We start from the raw sequence: 24,407 nt of genomic DNA, 5'->3' as shown, positions 1-24,407 counted from the left end.
AGTTCAGAGGTAAAGCTACTTGCTCGATGCCACAGAGGTGCTTCTCTCCAAAACACAGCCCTCTTCAGCACGCCCAAAGGAGTTTCCAGGGTTCCGAAAAGCTGCCTTAGGAACCACGGTGTGAAAGGCAAGGAGAAGGAGAGGGAGGCTGAGTTGTCAGGGTCCCAAGCCCACCTCACTTCAGCCTGAGCCACAGACCTTTTGATCCGTTTTGTATGACTTACTGTCTCATCTGTAGAAACTGTTAATATTCCCTCCTTTGAACAGTTTTATGCCATCAACGGAAGCTCACAATCCAATTCTTTATTCCTGACCAAGTGCCTTGAATCAGTGGTAGACTTTTATACTCAGTGGCATCGTGGGGTCAGGAGTAGGTTATTAGCATTACATGTGAACGTTTATTTGCAAACGTGTTTTTATGTTTAAATGACACAAAACATGAAGCTGTGAACCGCAGGCGGGACCCTAGGCCACCGACTCCTTTCCTATCTCAGCTCTCACTGTGCCCCAGAACTTTCCGTCTTGCCGCCCCTCATTGAAGCTCCTTGGCATGTGGCCCAGACCCTCAGAGCCATGGCTTGGGCTCCAGTCTCCTGTCCTGGAAGCATATGTACGGGGATATCTCACTGACTGAGTATGACATCACAGATTCATGGGTACCGGAACATCTTGTTCATTTCCCCCACCTTGTTTGAGAAGACATCCCAGGATGTGAATGAAGGACCTCCTATGGAAGCTGAGAAAGGACATTGTTCTCTGCCCTAGGCCTGTTAGGTGAGGGCAAGAGGTCTGGGCTGGAATGATCGAACACCCCCAGGATCTTGCATGTGTAGGGAATGATACAGAGGGGCAGGGATAGGAGGTAATATTCACACTGGGTGCAGGAGACTCAAAAGTCCATCACTGAGCATCTACGCAGTGAAGCCTGTGCCTACCTGACGGCCCAGCAATTCCTCTGGAATTGCGACATCTAAGAAAAATTAATGCACACGTCCACCAAGAGACAGGTGCAAGCCATTATCACAGCAGCAGTGCTCATCATAATCAAAAACTAGAAACAATCCATGAAAAAATAGAATGAGCGAGACGTTTTGGTAAAATTATACCAGAGAGTGTGATACTGCAGTGAAAACAAAGAAACTATGAACTATTATCACCGGCAACCACATGGAAACATCTCACAGATACAATGAGAGAGCGAGCGAGCGAGCGAGCAAGAGATGTTGGCAGTCCTGGTGGTTGCACTTGAACCAGACAATGATGACAGGCTCTTGGCAGTGTTCTCAGCTGCCCAGATTTCCGTGGTTCTGATGTTGGAGCCACATTCCCCGCCCCCAGCCTGCATGTGGATCCTTGAACCACCTGCTATCCTGCCAGTAAATTCCTTTTACATTCATGTGAGCTCTAGTCTCTTGCTTTGTTGGTGACCCAAGCCCTCTTCTAGCATGTAACCTAGAGCTGGAAAGTAGCAGCGAATAAAACAATAAATGTGATTGCACTTTGTCAATTATAAAGAACCAAGAGACGTGAAAGGCATTATTATTAATTTTAAAAAGGCAAAGGAAATGGGTGTTTGAAATGCTCAGTTGGTTTGAAACATTGAAATCATCTAAAACCATGCTTTACAAGGCTGCCTAATTGCAAAAAGCTATAAACCCTCTTGGGAAAACAACCATTAAAAAAAGCATGACATTTCAAAATGTGATACAAGTCAGGACCAACTAGCTCATGATGGTTATTGTAGCAGAATCGTTATTTTGGTTTAATGGGACACTTTAAAAATACAATTAGATCTTTCGACTCTGGAAGAATAAAAACACATAATGAAATGAAAATAGCAGGTATATCGGAAGATAATGTTACATAAGGAAATTATTTTGGTGAACTTTCTTTGAGTCAGGATGGTTCATAATTGTATAAGTAGATACTTCAATTTAAACATGAAATGCAGTAAATTAGTCAAGTAACAAAAAAAGCATCTCTCTCTCTCTGGTATTTCTCAATGAAATACATTAACGATTAGTGTTTTCTTGAGTTGTGTAAGTTGATAGCCTGATGTCTGCACACATTTCCTCTTCGTTTGCAAAGTGAACGTTCAGGGTACTGGTTCTTTTACAGCAGATGACCTTTCCATGAGGTCTGGGTCTCCTGGAGACCTCATGTCCCATCATGGCCTTGGCTCCCTAGAGGCTCCTGAGTGGCCGCGTCAACAGTGCATTGTGGGAACTGCTCATGGAGTTGCTGGGATACATGGAAGGGCCTTTGCAGGGTACATTGGCTTCCGTGTCAGAATCTCAGACTGATGCGTTCTCTCTGGGACCAGAATGGGTCTTCTATTCCTTCCTCCTGCCATGTTTGTTTAGCTGTTCCGGTCAGGATCTGCGTTGGGCAGAGGTGGCTAATTAATTCGCTGGAGGTTAAACACCCAGGGGTAGTTCTACCATTCACACCTATACCGCCTCACCTGAGACTCCCAACAACCCTAGTGCTAGATATTGGGTATTCAGCCCCTTTTTGCAAGCGAGAAATCTAGAGGGGGTTGGTCACGTGTCCAAGACCTGGAGGCTAGCAGCGAAAGCAGGATCAAACTCAGGTTCAGGACCAACCAGATGATTTGCGGGGCTTAGTGCAAAATGAAGATGTGGGACCTCTGTTTAAAAATTGTGAAGAAATTCGAGACGGTGACAGCAGAGTGTTAAACCAAGGGCAGGACCCTGCTGAGCGCCTGCGTTCATGTGACCGCGCAGCCTGCCCTGCTCAGGTTAGGTGGGTTCCAGACCCCAACTCTTTCAAGAATGGCAGTGGGGTTTGAGAGGGGCACCTCTCTTCCTTGCCAGAGTTCTAAGCTAATGGAGAGAACCGGAACTCTCAGGCCAATGGTGACAAAAACACCAACTTCGTTCTGGATGAAGCTGAGGCTGGAGATTGTGGCATATGTATGCAGCCAAAGTGGGTTGCCTACTTCTGGACCCAGACTGAGGGAGTTCTCCCCAGTGGCTCTAGGGAAGGGAAGCTCTCTCCTAGGGGAGACAGAGCCTTTACGGCTCAGCTGCTGGCATGGCCAGCGGCATAACGGAACCGGTTCTCCACAGACGGATGGATCCCAAGGAAGAAGAGAGAAGCCATTTTTCAGATGGTTGACCCACATATCCCAGTCACGTCCCCCAAACTCACTAGTTAAGGGACGTCACTTCTCCCCCTTTGGGAAGGAGTCATTGAGGGGGCAGCGAGAACTGAGGGGGCAGTAAGGGGGCAACAGGGGGTACTCTGTTAAGTCTTTACCTCTGAGTATAGTGGGCTCTTCTAGAATGGCTCTCCAAGGGGCGCCTGGGTGGCTCAGTCGGTTAAGCGTCCGACTTCAGCTCAGGTCACGATCTCACGGTCCGTGAGTTCGAGCCCCGCGTCGGGCTCTGGGCTGATGGCTCAGAGCCTGGAGCCTGCTTCTGATTCTGTGTCTCCCTCTCTCTCTCTGCCCCTCCCCTGTTCATGCTCTGTCTCTCTCTGTCTCAAAAATAAATAAACGTTAAAAAAAATAAAAAAAAATAAAATGGCTCTCCAAGATCCCTAGGTTAAACCTGGAGTTTAACCCCTCGGCTGGAGTGGGGGCTGGACCCAGTGACCGGTGTCTAACAGAAGTGACTAGATGTCATTTCCATGGTTAGGTTACACATGATTGTGACTTCAGTCTTACTCTCTCCCCTTCTCACTTGATCATCAGTGGAGCCGGCTGCCATGTTATGAGCTGTTTGTGGACGGGTGATGTACCATTGGCAGCCTCGCCCAGCGGCCAGCAAGAAGCTGAGTCTCTCATTCTGACAGCCTCGGGGATCTGAAATCTATCAACAACCATGTGAGTGAGTTTGGAAGTAGACCCACCCTGGGGGAGACTGGAACTGGCAGGATGTGTGGGCCAGCCGTCTGAAAAATGGCTTCTCTCTTCTTCCTTGGGATCTGTCTGTGGAGAACCAGTTATCTCTCCTCGAGAGAGAGACTCCTCCTTCACCCTTCCTCCTCTTCCCTTCTTATTTATGGTCTCATTGTGTTTCATGTAGATCAGAGGTTTGCAATGTTCGTTATTGAGCTAAGGTGTACTATTCACAAAGAAAGTAATCATGGGTCCAGCTGCTCTTTGAAACTCGGGTCCCCTCTTCTCTTCCACACAATGCCTCCTGGGCCTCAGGTGACCTCTGAGGCACCTCCATGGAATGCATAGACTCTGTAGAACTTAGTTTGAAAAACGGGGACCAGGTCTTGGTCAACAGTGTCATTATTGGTCTTTCTGATTAGACTATTGTCCCCCAATCCGTCTTCTCCCTTCCTGGGTGGTACGTTCCTGAAAAAAACAATTTGGCCCTTCTTAAAAACTGCCAAGACATCCCTGCTGCCATAAGATAAGAGCTCACCTCCTTCACGTTTACAGTCAAGGTGTTCCACAATCTAATCCAAACTGACCTGGCCACTCCAACCTGGAGAGAAGGGGAGGGAACCATGATGAATGTGGACACCAGTTGAGACACTTGTGAAAACACCCAGGTACTTACTGAAGTCTTGTACTAGCGGGTTGTTGTGGTCCTCATGATGTGCTTTGAAGTGCTGGGGTCCAGAGCCAACGGTCAAGAAAGAATTCTTGAGACATGTCCGGTGCAAAAAGGTGGTTTTATTAAAGCACAGGAGCCAGGACCCACGGGCAGAAAGAGCTGCCCTGGGATTGTGAGGCACCATAGATTACACACTTGGCGGGGGTTGGGGGGGGGGCTGGGAGAGGTCAAGACGACATTTCCAAAAGGGTTTTCATGTAGAGAAGACTGACAGCGTCTTGGAGGCCTAGCTATCATCAAGCGAAGGTTGTTTTTCCCTCTACCAAAGCGTTAACATTAAGATTAGGAGTTCCTGGAGGAGAGTCATTCTCTGCCTGTCTCCAGTATTTGTCAATGGGCTGCAGGTTATATAAGCAAATTTAATTTTATCTACATTTCCTTTTGCCTTCATTCTTCACATCATTAAGGAGGTCATGTGGGCGAGCTCTAATCCCATATGACCGTGTCCTCAGAAGAGGAGCTTAGGACACAGACACAGAGGGAAGGCCGTGTGAGGACACAGGGAGAAGATGCATCTGCAGGCCAAGGAGAGAGCCCTTGGATCAAAGCAAGCCTACTGATGCCTCGATCTCAGACTTCCCGCTTCCAAAGGTGTGAGGAAATAAACGTCTGTGACATAAGCCCACTCAGTCTGTGGTGCTTTGTTATGGCGGCCCGAGGAAACTCATACACTGGTGTCCACCCCAAAGAGCTGTTGTGTGCTTTAAAGGAGATAATGTGTGTAAAAGAACATTCGCTCAAATCGTCCACAAAAATTCAATGAGTGCCTGCTACGTATTGCTGTATCTGATGCACAAAAATACAAATGCAATGTTGGTGAATATTGCAATTATTAAGAAGAGACAAATCGGCAGGTGGATTTTGTCATATCTTTTTTTCTTAAAATTTTTTAATGTTTATTCATTTTTGAGAGAGAGAGAGAGAGAGAGAGAGAGAGAGAGAGAGTAGGGAAGGGGCAGAGACAGAGGGAGACACAAAATCTAAAGCAGGCTCCAGGCTCTGAGCTGTCAGCACAGCTTAACCGACTGAGCCACTCAGGTGCCTTCTTTTTTTTTTTTCTTTCCAAAATGGCAATTGCAGTGTCTCATTGTGGGCCTGATTCATAAAGGAGCAGGGGGATGATATGGTTTCATGCATAATTATAGGGCTCTCTTCCCTCTGTGACCTCAGAGCCTTACTCCTCCCTCAAGAGGCCATAAATCTCGCTCAGCATGAGGTCATCTGGCTGCAGTGAAGTCCCCAAAGGTCTTTCTGAAAACCAGATGCTAAATAACCGATGACACAGTGGCCAGCAAGCCCTCCACGATACACATCTGTTCCTTCCAGGTTTCCAGTGTGAGTCACACACCGGATTTCTTTACCCTGAGCTTGATGCCTGGCCCGGGCAGGGGGCTCCAAGGCCTGGGAGAAGGGACCCTTTGTGGTAGCACTAGCCCAGGGTTGCAAGTTTCTCTAAGGACCCATTCTGTGCTTGGGCCATGTCGCTCCATGACAGGGGCATTGGGCCCCCCTAGAGACAGACATGGCCACCTATTCTAATCAGTGAAAAAAAAAAAAAGACCCTCCGGTCCCAAGACTGATGCGTGCCCCCTAGACGAGCCATCTGAATTCACTCTCTTACACATCAATTCAAACAAATCGAATTCAGTGCCTATGAGGTGCTGGACGCAGTGCTGGCAGTGGAGTATAAAAATGAATTAGACAGACTTTGCCCTTGAGGACCTCACTGTCTACTGGGTGAGATACACACACACAAACAATGATGATGCACCCTGACAAGAGTTATACAAGAGGTAGACATAAAGTGCGGTAGGAACACAAAAGAAGTGTGTGTGTGTGTGTGTGTGTGTGTGTGTGTGAGTTAAAGCTACAGATATTTCCAAGACACCATTGATTGCAAGTGCTTCTCTGATTTACTAATGGCTTTTGGGTACACAATCAGAAATGCCGCCACATTAAATGGCTAACATTGATTGTAAGATGCTGCTGAAATGTTAACCCTGTGGAAAGAATCCCGTTTGAACTCCTTCTCTGCTGGAGCCAGGATTCCTGCACCTGGGTGGGGACTCCGGAAGTCTGCTCTCAGCATGGGGTGAGCAGAATTCGCTTAGGGGCCCAGTTTGGAGCTTAGAGAGAGCCAAAGGCAGGAGGGATCCTCTGGGCAGGCCCTGAAACGTAACCAGCCAATGCTGGAGAGAGACAAAGGTGGAGGAAACAATGACCCCAGCGCTCGTTCCAAGAATACAGCGCATGGTTGTAAGAAGTACTTTGACAATATGCATATGTGGGTGACCTCCAAAAAAGCCGCTCAGACTGCCAACTGCCCTCCAAGGAGACTGTGACTGAGTCAGTCGTGGGGCTTGGAGTTTGCAAGGGTGGGAGCCAAACTGCCGTGATAAACGGAGGACAGGCTGGACCAGCCACCAGCAGGCCTTCTTGCCAACCCACCCCTTTGCTTTAAATCGGTGCTGAATGGATACTTAAAGGACCTCCCTTTAAGGGAGGTGAGCTGATTTGCCTGCCCAGAGGCCCTACTCTCTCTCTCTCCAGCTCTGGCTGAAAGGCAGCATTCCAAAGCAATGGCTGAAGGAGGCAGCTGGATGAAGTCTCAACCCAGAGGCTGGGCTCTGGGTAGAAAGTGGGGAAAAGTGGAGGCCAGTTGAGAATGGAGGGGGAGGGGCCCTGGAGCTGTTCCCCAGGCTCTGGAGCCTGCGGCAGGCTTTACAGGGAACCAGCCAGCACATCCCTGGGCTTGGAAGGAGGAGCTGTTCAGGGTGCTGAGGTTATTTAGATCACATCCATCTTCCGGTATGTGGGCTTTGCGGTTCCTTTATCCCCAGCTGGTAGACCGTCTTTTCTTCTCCCATCCCTTCTCCCTCTCTAAGTTACCACCTTTACCACGTGTGTGTGTGCATGTGCGTGTGCGTGTGTGTGTGTGTGTGTGTGTAGGAACTGGGGATAAGGGGTGGAAAAGGAAGCTAAATATAGACCAGAAAGCTCACCCTGGTTCCCAGCATCCCGGAGACGGCTCTGAGTGGCACTGAGGGTCTTGGCTGATGGAGAGAACTTGACCATTGTAGCCAAGAGCACGCAATGTCTTGTATCTGCATCTTCACTCTGGAGCTGACCTTGTGGACCTTGGACAAGTTAAGCTCCGCAATTTCAGTCTCCTGGTCTTAATATCTATCTGTCTTGCGGGATTGTTGAAAGAATTAAATGAGATCATGCATTGTAGAGGGCAGTAAATGCTTAGTGAATAGTAGCTATCATTGTTGTCTTGTTATAATAATTATATTAATATATTCACACTGTGACTCATCGTTGGCCTTTTGGCTCACATCAAATCCTGAAATAACTACCCTGAGAAGTTAAAGGGCCCAAGATTCACGGATTTCCAATCAAAACAGTCTCTTTGCTGAAACCTGAGGTAAAGGGAAAAGGCTGAGGAGCCTCTGTTTTCTCATTGAAAGATCTTGGGTAATTCATTTTTTACTTCTCTGGGGTCAGTTTCGCATGTAACGAATAAGGGCGGAGGTTTTCAGCCCTGGGAGTTTTGCTTGAAACAGAATAACTCATCCTAGAGGGTGGGGGTGTATACTGTGACCCCTTTCTCAGTAAAGGGATAGTTTGATGAGCGTACCTTATCACATAGGATTTCCACCTTGCTTCTCCTATCAAGGTCTGTTTCCCGGTGCCTATGACTGTTTCACAGTAGGTCCACTATGGCTATTTGCTGAGTAGATACATGAGATTAACCTATACATCCATGTCCCTATCCATTCAACGCGGCCCAGACAACATTCCTTAGCATGTGGATGCTTCCTGCGTCTGGCACCCTGCTTGGCCCCCCAGCCACTGCTCATGTTGAGTTTTTTCCCCTCCTGTGGAAACCAGGTTTTGCCAGCCTGGTTCCTCTAGACTGGGGGGGGGAGGGTACAAACACGGGAGAATGGACAGAGAGAGGCAGAATCTCAAAGACATGGGCAGAGAAGGGGAACGGACTCTCGCTTAAAGTGGAAAGGAAACACAAAGCAGGCAGGCGAGCTAAACTGGTGTCTGTAACAAAGACTGGGAGAGGAGAGTGGAGCGGGAGGGGGGACGGGGTGTGAAGAGGGACAACCAGCTGCTAAGGCTGGCATTAGACATCATGCTCGTGTGTGTGTGTGTGTGTGTGTGTGCACGCGCACGCACGGTGGGAAAGAAGGAGAGAGGGGTCGACAGTGACAGGTTCCAGAGCAGTCCCAGAGTATAAGAGAATGGGGTGGGGTGCGGTGGAAAGGAGTTTGGGAAGCGTCCCTGTGAATTACACGTTGCACTCCTCTGTGTTCTTCAAGATACTGGGGCAAAGAACACAATTCCCTCTTCATTATATTGCTTGCTGGACCACGGTCCTTCCGATCTAATGGCACCCAGAAACAAGCCACACGGGCCTCAGGATTTATTAGCCTCATACAGATAATGAGAACTCACCACATGCCAGGAGTTGGGTGAGGATTCAGGGATGCAGAAAAAAAATCATGAAACAGTCAAGCCCTTGAGGAGCGCACAACCTAGAGGGAACACCGGATTGTATACGTGCACACACACACACACACACACACACACACACACAGGTTCAAATGCTATGGTGGAGAATTGCACAAAGTGCTATGTGGAGAGTGGTGCTAATCAAGGAGGACTTCACAGAGGAGGAGGCATTTGAGCCAGGCCTTGACGGAGAAGTTTACTACAGGGCGAAAGGGTCCAACTCCCTGTAGAGTTCACAGCTTAAAAAGAGATATAAATATGTATCTGTGTATATAAATGTTAATATCATACGTAATACAGAATATGCTCCAACGAGCATATGAATAAGGTACGTTGGGAACACAGAGGAAGGGGGGTCTGAATCTGCCTCTGAGAGTCAAGGAGAATTCACAGGGGGGGTGATCCTTAATCTGGGTTTTGAGGGCTTCATAGGAGTCTTCCAGGCGAAGCTTAGAAGGACAGGCATCAGAGCCTGGGCAGAAGGAGCGTCGTGTGCAAAGACTTGGCAGTCCCAGTCCCCCCATCCTGTGGATGGGCTGCGTGGTGCTCCTGTAATTCATCCTGGCCTCCCCATGTTAACCGTCTGGATGAGAGCAGCCCAGCATCGATTGTCACGAACAGCAGTGTTCTTGGCGATGGCCTCATCGAATTCCTCTTTGGTAATGAACAACGTCACGTAGTGCAGTTACCTTTCCGGGAGAGTAATACCACCTGAATTTGGCTCTGCACATCCACCCAGATAAAAGCTCAAGTATCTTTCAAAGAAAGGGGGTACTGAGGGCAGCTCTGAAATCCCGAAGCCTCCTCCAACTGGCGAGGGCAGGGGGACTGTGAGAAGGAGCCTAGCTATGACCTCGATCTGGTGCCAGCACTTATAAGCATTACCTAATACGTTTTTATGTTTCTCTGGTTTCAGATGCCTCTCTCCCAATTGCTCAGATAACTGCCGTTGTAAGCAGCTAGAGGAGCCAGAGGTTGCCGGGCTGGGTCAAAGAAGGTCTCTTAGGGAAGATGGAACTTGAGGGTGGCCCTGTAGCAAGGGGCGCATTTGGATTCATTGGTCAGGGAGGAGCAGGTGACTGACCTTGACTCAGCCTTGCTTTGGTCAATGGCGAAATGAGCGAAATGGGCAACGTGGACGTTGTCGTGAGACTTCAGGAGGGTTTCTGAGAATTAAATGAGACAATATGCCCCTGCTTTAGGCTGGGAGGTAGACAGTACCGGCCTGACTTTATAGTTGAGTGGGTAGAGGCCTGCCACATAGTAGGTGCTCAGTAAACAGTAGTAGACGTAGTCACCTTCACCATTGTCCTCCTCATCCTGGGCGTGTGGATGGATAAGATACAGAGCACAGATCTAAGAGGTTTCTGACCGCTCTGTTCTCGGCTTTCCCCAGTCCCTAGAGTAGCACCTACACGTGGAGGGCAGTCAGCAGAGATTTGCTCAGTTAGTGGAATCCTAGCTCCTCCACTTACCCCTTCTGTGACTTTGGGCAAGCTGCTTTATGCCTGTGTGTCTCAGGTTCCTCATCTGCACAATGGGGATAATACCAAGACCCGTGTCATGAAATTGTTGAGAACAGAGTAGTACCTAAGTGCTCAATAAATGCTCCCTGTTTTTATTACTCCTCGGCAGTGGTACAGAGTATCTAATGGGAAATCCTTACGTCTTCTCTGTTACATGTTTATGGATTGGGGGGTGGTTTCCCATCCACTGGCTGTTACAGCATCCTTCTCTCTGAAGACTACGGCCCGAGAGCGATATGTTGACCTCTTGCCAGGAAAAGAGAGATCCGCGTTGGGAAGGCTGGTGGTCTGGGCAGAGCATGGGCGGTGCGTGTAATGGTTAGGGACACTGGTTACGGGTGCTGTGAAAGTTGGCTGTGCCAATTGCTGTGTGGCCTTTGGCAAGGTACTTGACTCCTCTGAGCCTCAATCCTGCGGCTGCAAAACTGGGATTGCTAATGCCTTCATTTTACAACCTTGACACACATTGACTCACGAAATCGTGGGAGCGACGGACAGGTCCTGTGCTGAGCCTACTTTTGAATGAATGGCTTGCCCTCTGTAAGGTCCCCAGAGGTCAGCAGTCACTGACAGAGGTGATTTCATTGTACCATTGGCAGGTACCATTGTACCGTGCAGTTACCATCACATGGAGATTTGGGAGCTGCAGGTACGAGGTTGTTGGAGGAGCCCCCTTTAGGATTCTTGCCTCACCTCTCTCCACGTCGCTTTCCAGCTGGATTTGTTTTCTGCCAAGACTTTTTTTTAAGTTGTGCCTCCATAGAATAGAGGCTGACAAGATCTCCCAACAAGAAACAAACGATACTGCTTGCACGCCACACAAGGATACATTCAGGCCTTGGATGTGTGGCAAGGATATGGTTGGCTTTGGCAGAGGAGGCCCTGACTGGGGACAGGTGAGGTGAAATCACTACCCACTGACTTCAGCAATTCACTCCACCCAGCGTTCGTCGGGCACTCCTCCGATGTGCGCGGCACTGGGGTTGTACAGACTAAGACGTGGTTGCCGCTCTCAAGGAGCTCATGGTCTCGTGGGCGAGAGGCACAGATACAACTCAAAGCCCTGAAGAACATAGCATGTGAAGGATGTTGAGCCGGAGGAGTTCCCTGAGTGACCATCAAGGTCAAGGAGGCAGGGGCTCTTCCTCTTCTTGGGAAGGGTGTTTCACCTTCCCCCCCCCAGATTCCCCCCCTCCAGGGAGCTCCCAGCTTTACTTCATGGATCACTGCATTTCTGGTTTCCAGAGTTTCAGCTGTCAATAGGCTCAGGGGTGCCCGGGTGGCTCAATCAGTTAAGTGTCCGATTTCGGCTTAGGTCGTGATCTCTCAGTGCAGGGGTTCGAGTCCCACATTGAGCTCTGCGTTGACAGTGGGGAGACTGCTTGGGATCCGCTCTCTCTCCCTCTGCCCACTCCTCTGCTCTCAAAATAAATAAATAAACTTAAGAAAAAGATACAGGCTCATACAGTCAGTGAACATTTATGAGGCCCTTGATTGGGCAGGCACATGGCAGGTGGGCAAGAGTGGGAATGCCCTAGGAGACAGAGAGATGCTGGAGAAGGATGTTGTACTCACCCAAGGGGAGTGGACGAAGACCTCAACCAGGAAGACGATGCTGCCAATGGCGATGAGGGAGGGATTCAAGAGATCTGAGGGGGCAGAATCCATAGGCGCTGCTGACAGATTTGTGTAGTGAGGGAGAAGGGGCTGAGACTGCGCTCAGGCTGGGCTGTCTGTGGTTGATGTTCAGTGCCCGTTGGTGCACGAGAATGGCTTCCCAGTGGGTAGGCACCGTTTCCACAGGGCGGCCTGGGTACCACCAGTAAAACCTGCCTTTAGAATGGCTGTGCTGATTTTAGGCGGCACGCTAATATGGAATTAACTAACCTGAAAACACAAAGTGGGGAAGGTCGCACTTTTCCCCCCTTCATTCCTTCTCGTAACAGTATGGAGAAAGTTTCGGTTTGGAGTTAGTTAGGTGTAACGCTTTTCTGACTCTTCCTAATCTTCTTGAGCAAAGAGTGAGGAAGATGGCAGGCCAAGAGCCTAAGCAGGCAATGGTATTTGGCTGGAATTCAGCAACGATGTTTTCGTTTTCATTGTACCCTTGTTTGTTGTTCTTACTTTTTACGTATGGCATATACTTTCCATTTTTCTATAGTAAGTTCTCTTTGCCAATAAACTTAAATTTAAAAAGTGAGTCAGTTTGAAGGAAAAAACCATTTAGCAGATATAGCAAAACATGTACAAGTGTTATTTGGATCAGAAGTGGAGGAAACACAACCCTACTCTCCCCTCCTCTGTATGCTGTGGTAGAGGGTCACTAGAGGTGAAAGTTCAAAGGACAAGAAGCATGGAGTATGGTATTAATAATAGCACTAGGCACCAAAGGCAGATTATCCCAGCCTTAGCCCAAGGGGTTAGATGAACAACTGTTCCTAGCATATTTGGCCTCATTTTAGAAATTCTCATTTTATTTTTCATTCACATAAGCTAGTATTTCCATGTCCTCAGACTTATTTGGAGAGAGCAACTTATTCACACCAATTTCCAAGTAAAGAAGAGAAGGAGGGCAGAATTAGGGGACAGGAATGGACAGCTCATCGTGATTTATCGTGACATGGGGATTGACCTTGCTTGTATAATATTTTTCCTCCTGAAAAGCAATTTTACATATCATACTATATCATCCTAGTCTCTCAGCAATTGTGTTTGTTACTGAGGAGATGAGTATAAATGACTGGCAATGGGTACATGACTTACACTCCACAACAGCAAAGGCACCAGGGGTCAGGCATGGTGAATATCACGTGCTGTATTAATATCTCATTCCAGAAGCATCCCTATGAGGTGGGGACTATTGCTATTACTATCATCATCATCTCTAATTTAGGGATGAGGAAATGATTTCATGTAACTTGGTCAAGGTCAAGGTCAAGATCACAGATCGAGGCCAGTCAAGATCCAGGATTTGAACCCAGGAAGTCTGGTGGAAGGCCCATGCACCGAACAACTCTGCTATCCCGGGTGGCAGTCGGGACTTTGACTCGTGTCCTATATTCTGTGGCTATACACATTTATTGAGCATCTACTTTGTGTCAGAACTCTGCTCGGCATGAGGGCTAGAAAGATAGCTAAGACTCGGCCCTTGCCACTGAGACCTCAGAATCTGGTCGGGAGGCAGAGAGACACAGACAACTCACATGACGAAGGCAGAAACAACATCAGTGAAGGCACAAAGGAGACGCATCGCTCTGGGAAGGTCTCACTGAGTGGGGGTGGCTGGAGTTAACCTTTGGTACGGAGTTGCCTGGTGGATGGACGTGGAAGGTGGTGGTACGTGGAGAGCATCCCCGGACAGAAGCCACAGGTGCAAACGGCTGTAAACCCAGATGCTATGTTTGGAACCCTGTGATGGGGTCTGGCAGGGCCATGCCCGTGGGCGTCAGGGGAAAGTGGCAATTGAGACTTCAGAGGTAAGCGGGTTGTGTTTACAACATCTGGTAAAACAGAAACATTCCCCAAATCCATCCCTGGCTAGGTCACAGTTGGTGAGATCTCCATGCATATATATTGAGAAAGCATTATGGAACGTTCTAGCAAAATGCAGACCAGCGAACACAGCCTCAAGGCTGCCGGTGGAAACCTGCAAGCCAGGAAACAGAGTCACAGCCCTTGAAACCTCTTTGACTCCACCTGAAATCAGTACCAAAAAGAGCCCCTCTTCTGCATGGCTTCCCTAGAGAGAGACCTGTGACATTTGTCATTTTTCCATCCCCCTGATGAGATCGTCGCGTTTAATTTCCACTTTCCCTGCATTCACTCTTCTTTGAAGAGAGTTAGTGCCAAAAAACCCAGATGCAGCCGTCCAATTATGCTGAACGCGGGGAGAAAATTACCATCAGAACGACCCGCCAGTGAAGCCCCGTGTTTACTCAATTCTACGGCCCTGCAATATTCATCTTTGGAAATCATATTCACATCAATTCCTAGTCATTTTGAATAGAGTGATGAGCGCAGCGCTTGGTATGCAGAGACACGGAATTCCAAATTATTCTTAGCTGTCCGTGACGACAGTCGACACCACTCATTCAGCCCTGACGGAGCACTGATGGAGCACTGAGTGTGCAACGCACTTCGCTAAGGGCTGGGAGAAGGCGGGGGTACCGAGATGCATTAGGCGTACCGCCAGATCAAGGAGCCTAAAAGGACTGGTAGGGGAGAGAAAAACTATAAATATCCGCAGCACAGGCAGACGGTGCTGAGGACCTTAGGAGAGGCAGAGAGCATGGCTTTGCCATTTAGAGAAAGACGATTATTTCCAGCTCAGGGAATCGTGAAGTCTTTGTGAACGATTCCACCTGAACTGACCCTCTCTGTCATTTGCTCAGCAAATATATCCTTGCTATGGGGACACGAACACGGGTGCTAGGGACTCACAAGGAATGCGGAATAAGGCAGACCAGGCTGCCCTCATGGAGTTGTTGTTTACTAAGTGGGAGGGGCCCAGATAACAGATACAAAGGAAACAGGTAACGAACAGGAAATCTGGGATGAAATGAGTACTAAAGGGAAGTCAAACAGGTTGACACAGTCAATCACGCACGATGCCTAGGGCGGTTGGGTCTACTTTAAGTTACGTGATCAGCACAGGCCTGAAGAGAGAGGCAGGCTTGCAAGGGTTTGGAGGAACAGGCTTTGAGACAGAGGGAATTCTACGTGCAAAGGCCCTGAGGCAGGACTGAGTGTTGGGTGTGTAGCAGGTGTGGAGAGAAGGGACGTGGAAGGGCCTGAGGATGGGCAGATAAGCGGGCTAGGCAAGGGGTGTGGATTTTCCTATAAGTGCCATAGGACCGTGGGGCTGGGGGGGGGAGTGGGGGTTGGCAGCACGATTGTATTTGGGAACCTATGAAGAGCCTATTGTACAGAAACATACTGGGGGCCGTACCAAGCCCAGATCAAGGAATAAGTGCAGTCTGGCCTTTGCCCCCGGGAACCATAAGCATAAATGAATCTATTCTTTAGTTTCTGGAGGTCTCTGAGGCAAACAGCCACCTGCAAGTTACTTCGTCTCTGTAAGCGTGTCCTCTGCGGAACCGTGCAGTATTCCCAGGGCTTTTCATTCCCCGGCCTTCTCATTTTTCCCCCAAACCGGCGAGAGACGCCGTGGACGTACACCCGGAGCCCAGAGAGCATGTCAGCGGGAGCCTCCCCGTCCTTCCCCGGGAGCCCTGGGCACGTGCTTCTTGTCCCCTTCCCCTCCCCGCTGCCACGCACACACGCGAGCACACACTCACAAACATATTGTGGTACCATGTTCTGGGGGCCCTACACTTCCCCGCCGGTCCTGAGAAGAGTCAGGACTACGTGGACGGCCAAGTCCAGATAGATGCACGTAGCCTCTCTTCTCCCTGGGAAGCTCTGTCGGTTTCCTTGCTGGAAAGCGGGCGGATCCCGGTTCCCTCCGGCTAATCACGTGGCTTCCCTCTGCTCTTTGGAGACAGAGGCTCTTTATTTTTCCCTTTTACACGCCGCCTTGTGGAGCGGAGGCCGTGTTTGCTCTGTGATAGAATGTGAGGTTGCCTTCTGTCGCAGACACCAGTGGATTCGCGGCTCAAGCAAGAGACGTGCTCCGCTCAGGTGTTAGCAGTTCAAGGCTGACGTGGCGCGGGGGTGCGGGCCGCTTCTCTCCCACGGCTCTGTCAGCCCTGGACTGTTCCCGTCCACTTGCAGCCATGCTCACACTCAGGGGTGGCATGGAGGAAGGGACGGAGGGAGCAGGGCCACGACACCTCCCTTTAAAGTCCTCCCCTGGAAGTGGTTAGGACATTACTTCCTGTACCACTGGCCATCTTGCTTCCTATTGGCCGGCACCTGGTCACGTGGCCACACGCGGCCAGGAGGCTGGGAAACGTAGCCCTACCGGGGAAGGAAAGGAGAATGGCGTTGGGGGATGGTTGGCGATGGTGCGAGCACCTAGAATGGGGTCTGGCACATCGTTAAGTATTCAACATTCATTTATGGAATGAAGAGCTAAATGCCTTATCATATACTGTTCTCGGTCCCTCCCGCTGACTGTGAACAACTTGAAGGCAGGTATCTCTGCCACCCCAATGCCTAATCCAGTACTTAGTACATAGTAGGTGCTCGGTAAGTGCATACTGAATAAATGCATGAATGAATGCCCAAGATGCAGTATTTTATTCACTCTGCACATCCCTCCTCCTCTTCCTTCTTCTTCTTCTTCTTCTTCTTCTTCTTCTTCTTCTTCTAGTTTATTTATTTGAGATACAGAGAGAGTGAGCAGGTGAGGAGCAGAGAGAGAGGAAGAGAGAGAATGCCAAGCAGGCTCCACGTTCTCAGCACAAAACCCGACGTGGGGGTCCATCTTACAAACCGCGAGATCACGACTTGAGCTGAAACCAAGAGTCGGATGCTTAACCGACGGAGCCACCCAGGGGGCCCTGCACATCCCTTCAGGATCTCCGTCCTACCACCAATGAACACTTCAAGGCTGGCGCCATCGACTTGTACTCTTCTTGGCCCCTCATCCTTGTGACCAACTTCTAATTGTGGCTTCAGCTCAATCAGCCTGGATGGAGCCCTCTCTGTGGAGAGTGCTAGCTCAACATGACATTTACAAACATGAGTGAGACACTGGGTTTGGTTTCATTTCAGCCTTTGGGGCTTGGGTAGTCCTTGCACCCCATCTGCATCCCCCTCAGCGATTTCTGCATCCAAAGTGGAGTGGCAGGGTCTCATGGTGGAAAGTGCCCAGGCTTCGGAGTGGTTGCTTCCCGTCCACACAGGCTGTATCACGGATGTAGCTTGGACCCGGGGTTTTGGTGCCAATAGCACGTGATGATTAAGGGCATAAGCTTTGGAATTAGACGGATGTGAGTTCAAATCCCAGCTCTGGTGATGCAAATATTCTAAACGTAATTGTGGTTGCATAACTCTGTGAATATATTTAAAAACCATTAAATTGTACATTTACGTAGATGAATTATAAGGTGTTTGAGTTACATCTCAATAAGGCTGTTACCCAGAAAGATCAGCTCTGCTTTGTTTTAGTTGCGACCTCATCGTGTCCCTCTGCATTTTGGTTTTGGCCTGTCTAAAAGGGGGGGGGATCTAATAATTACCTCCTAAGATTGCTGTAAGGGTTTCAATGGATGTGCTTGCGAAGTTTTCAGCACAGTGCCTGACACATGGTAATAAAGTTCCTTTATCATTAATGTAACGCTTACATTCTGGAACCAACTCTGCTGCTTGCTAGCTTTTTGGGGCTTTGGGAAGTTTCCTCATATTCCCTGGGCCTCAGTTTTCCCACTTGTAAAGCGAGACGGCGTCATGTTCCTCACGTATATACTGCAGGATTTAAGCAAAAGTGTTGGCTCAGTTCACAGGACCGTGCCCTCAACAAACCACGTAGGCTGTATCTCAAGACCCTTCCCAGGGGCGGAATTTCTCCAGGGGCTTCTATCTTACGGTGTGGCCAAAGTTTCATCCCATGAGGCATCATAATTTTTTTTAATGTTTTGTTTTATTTTTGAGAGACAGAGTGTGAGCGGGGGAGGAGCAGAGAGAGAGGGAGACCCAGAATCCGAAGCAGGCTCCGGGCTCCGAGCCGTCAGCACAGAGCCCCACGCGGGGCTCGAACTCACGAACTGCGAGATCATGACCTGAGCCGGAGTCGGACACTTAACGGACTGAGCCACCCAGGCACCCCTCCTCCCGTGAGGCATTAAGTCCCCTGTACCTCACAGGTGTGCACGTGTGAACGTGAACCCCGAGTGGGTGGAGCCTCAGAGCACCAGACGGGCGGCCAGAGGCATGTGGCACGGATAGGAGGGAATTGCATTTGGAAAATGTCTTCAGGGAAAGACATCGGACCCCCTTCTCCGCAGTTAGTTTTTCTGCAAGATGTTGGCTCCTCAACCCTGACTCCCACGGTAGCCCTGAACTCCAAGTTTTTTGTTTCCTAAGTGCCACGACCCTGGTGCTGTCATCCTCTGCCTTCTATTTGGTCCTCCTTTCAAGCCCTCCCCGGGGCTTCAAAATTGGCAGTTGCCTCCAAGGGAAAAGCAAGAGAGAGTATCAGGCCTACCGTGGGTGTGTCCCATCGCGACCTCTCACCTTCCAGGTGCCTCTCCTCTGCCAGCGTCATTCAGAGTGGTCTTGAACGAATGGCATTGGCATCATGGGCGAACTTGTTAGAAAAGCCAAGCCGTGAGCCCGAGCCTGACCTACTGAGTCAGAATCTCTGGAGACAAAGCGCAGGAAACAGACCTTACGTGTTCTCTTACGTATCTTCACCCGCGAGCCGTCGTACCGGGCTTTCAAACAATTGTTTTGGTATTTTTAAAAAATTTTTTTTTACATTTATTTATTTTTGAGAGGCAGAGAGAGACAGAGCATGAGCAGGGGAGGGGCAGAGAGAGACGGAGACACAGAATCCGAAGTAGGTTCCAGGCTCCGAGCTGTCAGCACAGAGCCCGATGCGGGGATCAAACCCACAAACTGTGAGATCATGACCTGAGCCAGTCAGACACTTAACCAACTGAGCCACCCAGGCGCCCCTGTTTTGGTATTTTTATCCAGGTTTCACAGCTGTTCCCTGAAGGAGTGTCGGCGTTGACAACATCTACTCTAGCATGGCTCGTGATGGATGTCTATAAGGTCCCTTTCAAGTGTCACCTCCGTTAGTTCTCCAGAATTCAAGCTGGTTTTGCTCCAGCAAGTTTTTACCTGAAATAACGCTCGGTACTTGAGAAAGCGCTCAGGAGGTGTTGGCTGAATACGCAGAACTCCGCGATGTAGGTTTCCTTCTTCCCGTTGTACAGACGAGTAAATGGAGACTCAAATGATTAAATGACTTGCCTAACATCACTCAGACAGTCGGTTACCGAACTGGTGTTTGTACCCAGGATTCGAATGCCCACACTGTCCCCATGGTAATGCAGTGGCCCTGGACATGTGAGGGGGCTGGGCACTAAGGGAGGGCCCAGCCGTGCAGAGGGGAGGAGCAAGAAAAACACCCAGGGCCGCCTGGGTAGTTCGGTGGTTTAAGCGGCCAACTTCGGCTCAGGTCACGATCTCGCGGTTTGTGAGTTCGAGCCCCGCGTCGGGCTCTGTGCTGTCAGTGCGGGGACCGCTTTGGATCCTCTGTCCCCCTCTCTCTCTGTCCCTTCCCCCGCTCGTGCACGGGCTCTCTCTCAAAAATAAATAAATATGAAGAAACTATTAAAAAAAAGAAGAGCATCCAACAAGACAACTTTGCCGACATGGGGGCTGGCCTAACACGGGCACTGCCCCTGAGTCAGGATGGGTTGTTGTTGGAAGCACTATCACAGAAGCGAGTCCTGACTTGTCCAGCTGGGTGTGTGGCACAGGGCTGAGCTCCACCCAGAGAAGAGAGGATTCATTTCAGGCCTTCTTTGTGAGGTTTTGTCCTCTGCTGCTTGAGGGCTCGGGTCCCACCGCAGGGATTATGGAAAATTCCTCCTGTATGGAAGGAACGAGCAGGAACCGTAGGAGAGGAGGAATCTGCAGCCCAGACAGAAGCTGCCTGGGTGTAGCAGGGCGACACTTGGTGGGGACTGGCTCGGTAGGGTGTCCCCTACCCAGGAAATGGGTAGCCTGGTCCCGTTTCCTTTCCCCAGAATGGCCCGGAGGTTGCTGGGATGGGAAATCCTTTTGGTTTCTGTGGATCTAGGAAAGTGCGTCACTGGAGTGGGGGTTCCCCGGGGAGGGGAGGAGCCTTTTCCTGAAGGAAGGTTTTTCAATGCCCTCTTGCTTTGTCCCTTGTCTCCATGGAAATGGTGAAGAGGTCCAAACAAGAAGTCACTTCCTTGGGGAAGGGAGGGCAGCCTGGAGGTGGAGAGCCTCCTACCCTCAGAGTCTGGGCTCCAAGCCACGGCGTGTCTGCAAGGTGCCATGTTACCGGGTCCCCCTGGGTGAGGGTGGTCACTAGGAGAGTGAGCTGTGACCTCACTGAGCCCCCAGAAGGTCAACGGGGACAGTCTAAGCATAAGACTCAGAATGTCTGGGTTGGAAGAGGCTTTGGAGACCATCTGGGACCCAGGAGTGATGTGCCTCACCCAAGGCCACACCGTAAACTCTGTACTAGGACTAAAATCATATCTGATTGCTCATTCCTGCTCCAGAAGGAGTCTTTTTCTTTTCTTTTTTTTATTATTTATTTTTGAGAGAGCGTGTGTGCGCGAGAGAGAAAGAGAGAGAGAGAGAGAGAGAAAGAGGAGAGGCAGAGAGAGGAGAGGCAGAGAGAGGGACAGAGAGAATCCCACGCAGGCTCTGCCCTGTCAGCATAGAGCCGGACGAGGGGCTCAAACCCACGGACTGTGAGCTCATGACCTGAGCCAAAATCAAGAGTCAGACGCTTACCCATCTGAGCCACCCAGGCACCCCCGGAATGAACCTTTTCCATCATAGTGACCATGCAAATTGTGGTCTTACGTTTATTGAATGTTTACCACGTGCCGGGCACAGTGCTGAGTCCTTCCTGTCCGTCATCTCAGTGACTTCTCACGACAACCCTTAAACGTACGATGGCCCCCAGTTTACAGCAATGTGAGCTACTCCAGCTGTGAGTGTGTGGATCAAGGTCACACGGTTGCTAGGTAGCCAAGCTGGTACCTAAACCCGGGACACCTGACCGAAGACCCTGGACCGAAACCTACATCCTCTTCCTGCCCGTTTCTGGGTCTGCTACTTCCTCTCATGGCCCCACTCCCAGCCCTCCCGGCTGAGCCCAGGGGGGCTTCTCACGTACGTGCCAAATGTCTGTCGGCCTCTGATGCCTAAGTGCACGTCGGGTGCTATTCGTTGTAGAACATGACAGCAAGGAAGAAGCTTTAGGCCTTTCTTGAAAAAGCTGTCTAGATTAATAAAGCGATTCTTTTCTGATTGCCAAAATAACATCACAGGTCTTTGCAGAACACCGAGAAACTAGGAATAAGTAAAAAAGAAAGAAAAACACACTCGTATGTTTTCCAGCTTTTTCTCCTGGAAATTGTTCATGTCCTTGTTCATTTACCCATGGATGATCTTAATGATCGTGTTATCGGTTTGCTCAAGGACAGCATCCTTTATATTCATAATGGTGGCAGATGTCTTTTTTTTCTCTCCCAATTTGTTGTGTGTTATTACATTTTAAAAAGTGTTTTTGGAGGTTAGAAGAGGCTGCTTAGATTTTTTTAAACATTTGTTTTCAATGCTTATTTTTGAGAGACAGAGAGAAACAGAGCATGAGCAGGGGAGGGGCAGAGAGAGAGGGAGTCACAGAATCGGAAGCAGGCTCCAGGCTCTGAGCTGTCAGCACAGAGCCGGACAAGGGGCTCAAACTCACGGACTGTGAGATCATGACCTGAATTAAGCTCCTGCTTAGATTTTTTAAAGCGTTTAAGTATTTAAAAAGTATTTTAAATGTTTATTTATTTTTGAGAGAGAGAGAGCAGGGAGGGGCAGAGAGAGAGAGAGAGGAGACAGCACAGAGCTCGACGCAGGACTTGAACTCATGAAACTGTGAGATCGTGACCTGAGCTGAGACCAAGAGTCAAACGCTTAGCCGACCGAGCCACCCAGGCGCCCCACTGCCTAGATTTTAAGGGACCGGTTTTGCCCTGCAGAAACCCTCTCGTGGTCTGGAGCTGCCCAGCTGGCGTGGCACACAGACAGGCCTTGACCTTGGCTGCAGGAGGGTTTGCCTGTGGCTGTCAAGGCTCTTCTTGAGCAGCTTGAGCTGGAATAAAGCAGTTCTGCCCTCAAAGTCAGAAACGCCAAAGCCATTTATTTTCCTTTCCTGGGAAGAGCAGGCCTCTGCTCTGGGGGCTGAAAGCCAGGGCTCAGAACCAGGGAGGTTCACGGTCGCCGTAGGTGAGTGTTGTGTAGCCCCTACCTCTCCATGCACACGACTCTGTTCAGCTTCCACTGGATGGAGTGCTGATGTCATCATCGTGAGTACAGTGTGTGTGGCCACAGGACCACCAGCTGCCGAAAGGCGTCCCGGTTGCATCGCTGTTCACAAAAGTGCCTTCCGTGACCAGCTGACGATGTGGTATTAGGTCACTCTGAGGATGGGAAGGTGAGGCTCAGGAGGACAGGGTGCAGGGCTGGGACTAGACTCTGAGTTCAGGTGAACTCTGTGATGGGGACAGGATCCTGGGCCGGGGAAGTCATGGTGGGGGGTGCGGGGGGCGGTGTCAGAGACCTCAAGGGATGAGAACAGAGGAGGAGCCATCTCTGTGGGTACCCAGGCCAGAGCCCCAGACCCCACCTGCCTGGCTCATTTTCTAATCTGTTCTGCTCGCCCTCTGTTTTCTAGGGCCACCCTTCTCCCAATCCCGGCTATAAAAACAATGGGGCACACACAGGGCAATGTAGGGGAATGGGAACACACACACACACACACACACACACACACACACACACCCTGTGTGCTTACCCATGAAACCCCAGAAAGCAGTCTCCTTAAAGTTAGGAACATGACATATCCATGATGCTTATCACTACTAGACAATGGGCACAAGGCATCGTAGATGCAATGAGAAAGAAGGAAGAAGTAAACAGGAACAAGGAGTACTCTACTCAACGACATCCAGGTTATTCAGTTAGAAAACAGACATCCAGGTTATTCAGTTAGAAAACATCGCCAACAATAGAATTCAGTTACGTGTTGGGGTAACAGAGTATCTCTCAATGTAATAGAAGAAATATAACGAAACAAAGAAGTCCATTACAATAGCTGCAAACAGATCTCACGCATCATAGTTACCAAGTTATGCGTACGATGTATAAGAATAAAATTTGAAGATATTATTAAGGAATAGACACAAACGTGTGAATAAATGAAAAGACGCCCCCATGAGAGGAAGACCCACACTACGTATATGCCAACTGTCTCTAAATTAATCTCCAAATTTAACATAACTCCAATTAAAAATAGGATTCCCCGTCCCCCCCCCCCCCCGGAATTAAATATGCTGATATTCTATGGGAAAAGACAAAGATGAGAATAGTCAAATTCTGAATAATGAAAGGTGGTCTAGGTCTGAAAGATATTAAACTACCTTATAAAGCTAAAATAAATGAAGCAGTTTGGTAAATGGTGTGTGAGTAGAACACAGACCAATGAAACCGTGTGAAACAGACAGAAATATATCCGAATATACGCAGAAATTTAGTTTGTGATTAAGAGGACATTTCAGATCAGGGGGAGAAAAGGAGGTGATTTAATAAGTTGTGTTAGGTTTAGACAAGTGGTAGCCGCGTCTAAAACAAAGTTCAGGTCCATTCTTAGTTACTTCTACCGAAATAAACTCCAGGTGGAGAAAATATCTACATTTTTAAAAACCCCACTGTGAAAGTATTTTTAAAAAGAGGTGGGAGATTTTATTTAAATAGTATCCAAATGGGGAAGGACTTTGTGTGTGTGTGTGTATGTGTGTGTGTGTGTGTGTGTGTGTGTGTGTGTGTGTGAGTTTTACAATTTATTAAATAGGAAAGCTGTCCATTTGAACAGAAGAGAGGACATGTATTTAAAAAAAATAACATCTAGAGAAAAGTGGTCAAAAAGGGGTATGGTGCGTGTGGTGCTCCCCCCCTACATTGGAAAGCAGCTGGAAAAGCACCCTGGGAGACCTCGTGCTGACCCAGGAAGCCTGCGCACACCCTCCAAATCCCTGAATTCCAAACTTGATTGTACGAGATGCCATTTGCAACACGCATCAAAACC

General features: G+C 49.2%; 1 long non-coding RNA gene across 1 annotated transcript; it reads left to right on the top strand.

The window, feature by feature from the left end:
- Positions 1-3,604: 3,604 nt before the first annotated feature.
- On the top strand, positions 3,605-5,218 carry LOC125924402 (uncharacterized). The gene is made up of 3 exons (XR_007458388.1): positions 3,605-3,850; positions 4,421-4,533; positions 5,006-5,218. It is a non-coding gene; the product is annotated as an uncharacterized LOC125924402 (long non-coding RNA).
- The last annotated feature ends 19,189 nt before the right edge of the window (positions 5,219-24,407 follow it).

This window comes from Panthera uncia, chromosome F2 (assembly GCF_023721935.1).
Source record: "Panthera uncia isolate 11264 chromosome F2, Puncia_PCG_1.0, whole genome shotgun sequence".
Taxonomy (NCBI): domain Eukaryota; kingdom Metazoa; phylum Chordata; class Mammalia; order Carnivora; family Felidae; genus Panthera; species Panthera uncia.
This window is presented reverse-complemented; position numbering and strand designations above follow the sequence as displayed.